This window comes from Aulonocara sp. 'chitande type north' Nkhata Bay, linkage group LG3, assembly GCF_057382095.1.
Source record: "Aulonocara sp. 'chitande type north' Nkhata Bay isolate Kocher_YH1m ecotype deep benthic linkage group LG3, A_spYH_male_GT1.1, whole genome shotgun sequence".
Lineage (NCBI taxonomy): Eukaryota > Metazoa > Chordata > Actinopteri > Cichliformes > Cichlidae > Aulonocara > Aulonocara sp. 'chitande type north' Nkhata Bay.
In genome coordinates, this window is record NC_141346.1 from 48,050,872 (window position 1) to 48,059,100 (window position 8,229).

The window sequence follows — 8,229 nt, forward strand, 5'->3', positions numbered from 1 at the left end:
GCAGCTTGATTGAAATTAATGTTGTTAAAAATGTCAATACGGACGCAGCTCATTCACTCGAGGACCTGACATCACAGAGAGTTTGACATTGCGCTGCGAACAGATTTGAATATGTGGAATAAATGGCATGTTTAAGTTGCCATTCTTTCTTCCTCTCACTGCTTTTGGTAAAAGTGAAGGCAGGACCTGTCACCCCTCTGCGCTTAAGAACGAGCCCTACGGGGTGGAAGAAATCTCCATGTCGAACTAACCTGACATGAAACTAAGAAGTGAAGATGCTCTTTACACCCTATATTAAATTCTGAGAATGTACTATGAATTGAACCATGTTTATTTACATATTTATATGAAGCATGCCACCTTAAACCTGCTTCAAGTGAATTTCACACAGTAAAAGCAGTAAGAATAATTTCTGGTACATCGATACCTGGGGGACATTCCTCGCTCCTTGACAACTACAGGCTTCACTGTATTATTTGAGTATCTCTATTTGAAGCAGGTACAGTGTATGGTTGTTTTATCTCTGTGGAAACAGCTTCCTGCTGTAGCTCGATAATGGAAAGAAAATGCTAAGTCTAAACCAAGCAGCTGCTTCTGGTGATGCTAATATTCCCCCCTACACTCTGTAAGGAGAGGTAATTTTATACTCTACATTTATATTCTAATATGTATTACAAAGATATATTTTATTAAGGATGAGGGAGCTTTGAGTGACAGGTAGACAATATTTTGTAATGTTAATCACTCAGCTGCACTTAAAGACACTCTAAATGAGTCTGCTGTTCAGTTTTTGTAGCAAGCATCTTTCGTTAGCCAAAATTAGCATTCCGCTTATTAGCGGCTAACTAGCTAGCTATTGCTAGTGTTAGGTGACAGTTCCCCAGGCAACTCTTACCTCTTCATATAGTCATGCCTAGCTAAAATAGGATGGTGATAGCAAGGGTTACAGAAAGACTTCAGGTCCTATTGAAGTTTGGTGTAAATGCAGCTTTCAGTCTTGACCTCTGTGAACCGTTTTCTAGCTTATGGGTTCAGTCACTCATTTTTGGTCATTTCGGTCAAACAAGAAGAAGAAAAGAAAACGAGAAAAGAATGTGTATATATATTTTTTAAATATATATTTATATATATATATATGAATATATTTTGTAGTTTGTGCTGTGTGTGTATTGTAAACTACAGCCTAGTTGTTGATATGGTTGGATGTTTTGTTGCTGACTGAAATCGCCACTTAGGTGGTTTCTGAAGTTTTGAGCAAACCTGACATTTGCAAGTTTAAACATTTATGACCTCCACCAATCAGAGAAATCGCTGTTTCAACTCAGGACAGTAAGATAGAGTAATTCTTTTCTACAACTCCACAAATAAAATGAATAAAATGCTATAGCTCGAAGTAAGTCTTCTTTGGATGGTTACAGCTTTTTATGAGAGGAATTTTACTACCCGAACTTCACCGTCAAGCTCTATTTTACCAAGCTAATTGATGACATCTGTGGTGGCATCTTTTAAAACCACAACAATAAGCAGAAAGAGGGAAAAATGAAAAAAATGCTAGGTATACCTTAGGGATGATCTTCTCTTCTTCACCTCCGTTACATGTTTTTACGTTACACATTACACAATGGCTCAATGTCATTTGAGCCATTGTTTACCTAAGAATATGAAACTAAGCAGCTTTGAGAGACATTACATGTTAATACACAGCAAAATCTCCAGTGTTAAATTAACACTGGAGAGTCTCTATATGGGTCCACACCTCTGAGGGTTAAATACAACACTGTTGAGTGTTAAATTAACACTTTTGACAGTGTTATATGCTTAAAAGTAACCTAGTCAGTTTTGAAGATTAACAATGGCTAACATTGAGTAGTGCTGATTTTCTAACACTGGAAAATAACTCAAAATGTTAGAAATATTCCAGTGTTAGAAAATCAGCACTGCTCAGTGTTAGTCTTTGTTAATCTTCAAAACTGACTAGGTTACTTTTAAACATATAACACTGTCAACAGTGTTAATTTAACACTGGAGATTTTGCTGTGTACTTGTAGCTTTTTAAAGTACAATTATTCCGAAGATTTTGAGGAATACATTTCCTGCTGTGGTTTATAAGGTAGAAGTCCCCAAAACTTTAGGATTCAGCTACTTAGGTTCAATCCATTAATCCCACAGCTCTATTCCCACCGCAGTGACCCCTCCCTCTGTTAGCCTGAAACAAAGTACCCATTGTACCAATGCCCTCATTCTCCCTGCAAAACCAACACCCTCATAAGGATTTTCCTATCCCAACCCCTTCTAACCGCAACGTTAAATTAGTCACATCCAGCCGTAACTGAAAATCAGCGTATATATGGATTTATTTTACCTGCCAAACACCACTTATCTAAGTCGTAAAATTGCATTTGACCTTATTATCTGCACACAGCACTTAAAAGTTACCTGTGCTGTTATTGCATTTTGTCCTCTGAGTTTTTCTATTTTGACTTTCAGTTGCTGAAGCTGCTGTAAACTTTTTATTTTGGGCCCTTTTTTTTGGAAAGCAGAAGCTCTCACTTGACATTTGAGGAAATTAGGTGGGTTGCTTGCTGCCGTCATCATGTGGGCATCTTTATTCACAGATGTTTCACTCACTTAGACCTATGACAGCTTCAGAGGCCCGGCAGGAAATTCCAGTTTCCTAAACTCATTCGGTTATGACAGCATTTTCTGTGCAAAAAGGCATGATTTTTTTCTCCCATAGACGGTGTCGGTTTGCACATGCCCCCTCCCCCTCACCCCGCCTTGACCCTTTTTGCCTACGTCCTGAGAGGGATGGGCATAAATCTGCTGTTACCTTGAAGGTGTTGACACTGGGCCCAGCACCAGTGAATTGCGCTGCTGCCTCAATTAGCCGCTCAGGATCTTGTGTCAGAGCCATGAGGACAAGAGCGGTGATGTGATACCCTGCAGCTGAAGCTCTGTCACTTACCTGGTTGCTTCATAGTGTGCCTTAACATATCATGTGCCCGCAACATGCTAACACATACATGCTCTCATCTCTTTTTACATGGATCCGGCAGAAATGTGACCACGGCGGGTGAGGCGGTGGGTGGTGGGGGAGGCCTCTGCAGGTCCTCGACTCCTCCTTAGGTCAGGAATGTACTTCTCTAACCAGGCCTAACAGGAGGTGGGAGGGGGGAGAGAAAAAGTTACAGCTGATGTGATGTTATATATTCTCTGGAAACTAGCTGTTGCCAGCAGGATTAAGGTTAAGGAGCATTCTGGTGCTAGATCTCCGCTTAGGGGCGTCTTGTAGCTCGGAAGGAGTAGTGTCGGCAGAAGGGGGCGAGTGTTCCTCCCCGTTACCCCCTAGCCACCCTCCTCCAACTGCCATCTGATGTGAGGTAACATGTGAGGGCGAGCTTCCATCTGTCCACGGTATACGCTAGCAGAAGGTGCAGCTAATGAGGCTTGATTTGCTGCTGCACCTGCCTCCAATCTGGGGGGCGATGGTAGTGGTGGTGGTTGAGTGTGAGGTTTTGTATGAGTGTGTGTGTGTGTATACTGGGGATGCTCTATCTCACCAGCCTCCACTCCTCTTCCACCCGCCCCCTCTCCCCCTCTAGGTGTAATCATTGGTTAGCTTGTATGGGAGCGCCTGCAGGTTGATGGACCCTGGGAATTCATTAGGAAGTAGGTGAGGCCTTGGGTTGAAAGGGCCTTTTGACCTGCCTCCAAACACCCTCACATTACAAAGCAGAGGACGATTCAAAGGGAGAGGGGAGTCAGCCAACTTGTCGATGCGCCTTCCCTGCTATCACGCTAGCCCGTCTTTTGTTAAAATAAAACATTTTGACTCTCACACTGTTGCTATTTTTTTCCCCCTTCACAAAATCGATTTATTCAGACACAACTCGAGCGCCAGTTGAGTTGTTGCTTCAGAATTAAAAGCAAATTGAGGTTGATGAAATGCAACCAAAAACAGGATCTTTCTTTGGTAGCTGCGGATGAGATTGTTTTCCTTCCCAGATGGTGTTAGGGGGAGGTGTTATGTCCACATGTTAAATGCAGCATGTTTATCCCCCTTCCCTGTTCCCTGTCACAGATACCATTTGATACAAGAGCTCTTCAGGGGCCAGTTATTCCAGGCCATTGAATCCAGATCAAAACCAGCCCTGAATTTTTCCTTTTTTTGGGGTGGGGGGGACTCTGTTTTCAGCTCCTCTTTTCTTTTCTATCACTTCTTCGCTGCTTCTTCCCCGGCTCGGTATAGCGAGGCCACAAATATGACCACCTCTCTTGGGTCGACTTGTCATGCAAAACATGTAATTGTGAAAGTTTTTCTAAATATGTTGTTTTTGGCAGTAAATTTCAGACGCGGTGGGAAAGCGAGGGGGAATTCTGCACCCTGCGGTTCGATGTAAGTATTTTGGACGGGGAAAGGACACAGAGAAAACCAAAGAGAAAGAGCTTGTTGCCCCGAGGCGGCACTTATAACTGGTAGCAAAGCCATCACTGGGAAACAGTCTTTAGAAGCGGCGTGAATAATCGACGGGATGATGTCATTGCCGACAAAAAGCTGTGTGCCACTTTAGATTATTTTCAAATTAGCTCCTCCATTCAGAAAGGACTTATACGTGGAGGCCCAAATTAGAACTCACATATTAATGACTGACCTGGAAAGACTGGTAATGCTTAACATATTCACTTTTCATTTGGAGATTAGAGATAACACTCACAATCACCAAACATCCTGGGAATCGACTCAAGGATGTTCTTAGAGCTAATATTTTAACTTTCACTTTCTCTCACATGAGCGTGCTCGAGACTGTGAAGGAGATCGGCATCCTTGACTGGCATTAGAGCCGTTTTCATCAGAACTTTAAGGCCGTATTTTAAGTTGCCTGACAGCAAAACAAAACAGTATGGACTCGATAATGGTACTTGAGCCCTGCAGCCACTCCATAAATCGCATTTTAAACTCATCCCCTCTTTGAAACCTCTAAAAAAAGACGTCAGAGTTGAGAGCTGTTATAAATCAGAGCTTCGTCACCAAACGAGACGAGAGCTGAGATAAATCCAAGTCCTGTGCTTAAATTATGAGCCAGCTCCATGGGAAAAGAGTTTATGCTGCGAATCTGAGAATGCTGATCATCCCATCGGGCTCATTTGTTTACTTTTAAATTCCCTCTTTTGTGGGTTTGGAATTAGAGCAATGTTTGTGCTTGCACTGGCCAAGGGGGAAATCACTTGAGATGTGATTAAGAAAATGGATACTGCCCTCTTCTGGCAGCAGCAGTGATCACTTCTAGAGAGAACAGTAATTTTATTGAATATCAGTGTAAGCTGGCATTAAAGTTGCATCTTATAATTACAGCAATGATCAGTGCAGTGCAGAACGAATCACCAGCGAACAAATGGGGATGTTAAACTACTTATTTGAGCATTTGTAGTACTGACTGATAGTGAAATGTAACTGTTAGTGTTGTTTCTCCTTAGTTTTATCTGATTACACAGAGATTGTTTTTACAATTCACATAAGACTTTGGAGGGCAGGCCATCGGGCTCCAACCAGGTAACTGTCCAAAGCTTTTAATGACCACTGCAAATCATTCATTACAGCGAGGTATAAATCCCATATGTTTCCTCTGCCTCGCTCTTGTGTGTGACGGTGCTCCAATCTTGTGGCTGACGTGGGTCAGATCTTCAGGCAGGTGGCTGGGAAACAGAGGCAGATGGGCTGAGCACGCCACCACTGAATCTGTGAAGTTCTCTCTTCAGTTTCAAGCTGCACCGATGGGCCCTTGAATTATTACCGGGCCCCCCATTCATAATTAGCCCGGGCCTGGTGGAGACTAAAGCCCCACTAATGACGCCTTTGTTGCCGCTGATCTGCAGCGCACAATCAACAAGAGAGGACGTATGACTGGAGAAGCAGTCCCACACTGAGCGATATCGTGCCTTTAGGGCAGCCTCTCTAAAACAATCACGCATGGTTTCAGCTCTCCCCTCGTTAAAGATGAGTGTTCACACGGGGCGTGAGACAGAGCGGGTATGTGTGACTCAGGGAGAAAGTGACGCTTGTAGGTCCAAGGATATGCCAGTTCCCACAGGCAATATGTGGCTTTTGATAGGCCATTAGTGTCTTTAGTGTTAAAGACTCCTCCAGCCTATGACAATCATATTGAGCCTACATTAATCTCTCTCTCTTTGTCATATAATTATATATAATAATTATATATATTTAAGTATGTACTCCAGCACCATCTGGCACTTATCAGTTTTAAATGTTTTTTTCTAGAATATACTATATTTTAGAAACTATTTGTCACATTTATAAAATGCCAATATGAGGGCCTTTTTTAAGTTATAAAAAACAGATACTATTATACTATATGTTAAATTTAGAGAAGCTTAAATAGAAGCTGAATTGTTGCCATGTTGTATTTTCATTCTTTCTAGCATTTGAGCAAATATTGATTGACTAACAGGGAACAAGCTCTGATGTCAAACTGTTCTCACTGGAGTTAAATTTGATGTTCAGACAATCTTCATTCAGAAACAAAAGACAGGTGTACAAATCTTATTTTAACTTCATTTAAAACCCCAATAGTACATTTTTAAAGTAGGTTGAAGAACGTCACCTGTTTTCTTGATGTCCTTTAAGTCTCCTCGCCCCGTGTGTGATCCCCGTGAATTTGGAACAAGTCAGACTTTAATAAAGTGTAGAAAAACATGCAGAAATGCTGCATTAAAAACAGTCAAAATGTTATATATTCTTATCTATCTGTGTTGTGTATAAAAATTTATGTCAGAGAAAGCTGCTGTGGAGTATTTGTAGGATTTTTTTATTTTTGTAGTTAAATAAAAGTGTAAAGTAGTATTGATGAAGTTACACAAAACTACAATTTCATTAAATATTCTCTTTTTTTTTTGTCTGACTGTCACTGAAAAATATTATGTAAATATACAGTACAATTGCTGTTTCAATTGGGGAATCGTAAAGGAAAGGAATTTTCCATGGATGTTTTTCAATGCATATTGTGATTCACCATTTAAGAAAATGACCATAAACAAAACAAAAACTGATGGAAACATAATAGAGTATTTTCATTATTTATAAAATATAGTGTACATGATTGTTTTCTCCCATACTTATTGGTATTTAAATAATGCGCGTAATTTCAAACATGCTATCTGTTATCTATTACACCTACAGTACCTAAGGCCTATCCCATTTTTGCCACATTTCACTACAAAAAACACCATCCCACTGCTTCCATCTGCCAGCTCTTCTTCACCTTCTTCTTTGCCCTTTTCACCCATCATATCAAAAACACTCAAAAAAAAAAAAAAAGAGAGAGAACCCACTCCCACTGATGAGTGCAAGGTCACACATAGGTCTGAAATAATCTCCTACTTTCTTCCTCTTGGTCACAGCACTCATCTTCTACCTGGAAGTGAGTTGGAACGGAGCGGCAAGGAAAGGAGGGAGGCGAGGATGGAAGAAACACAGAGCAGGAAATGAATCGCATCTGTGCTTTCTTTTCATATCAAGGACTTCATTTGACTTCAAAAAATGTTTAAGTATTATTTCATATGCATCACGTCCACATTGATACTGGAGTCATTTAACATATGAGACAAACACAGTTTCCTTTAGAGTGCGCACTTGAACATCACTTGAGCCTCCGCTGGTGAAGGAGACTGAATTTGGCAGCTCCTGTCATCTTGGCAGTATAGTGGTACCAGCATCTGTTTCTGACTCACAGTGGCATTGAGAAGCTGGAGTAGGGAATGGATTTATTTTTTACTTTTGGGAGAAAACTTAAAAAATCCTGGTCAAATATGAAGTGTCTAATGGCGCTTAATGTCTCGCGGGGATGACGGCAAAGTGTGCCTTTGTTTGGTGCTGCAGTGGAGGTTTGTTGCTTAGTAAGAGAAGTGTGCAGATGTGCTGAATGAAGCTGAGGGTGCTTAAATCTATCCAAGAGGGGGTGGATCCCAAAGTCCAGAAACTTGGCTCTTTTTCAAATCAAAGTGTATTTGTGCATTTATCAGTCAGCACTGACATCCTGTGTTAAAAGACTTCTTTCCACCCACTGGTTAAGTCCAGCTTTGAAGTCACATGTGGAAGGATTACCAATCTATACATGCCAAGGCAGGGGTTAAAAAAAAAGGAATATACTCTGGATTCTTTTTAATTATTTCTCAGAGTCGAAGGAGTGACTTGAGTTATGTTGGCTTTGACAG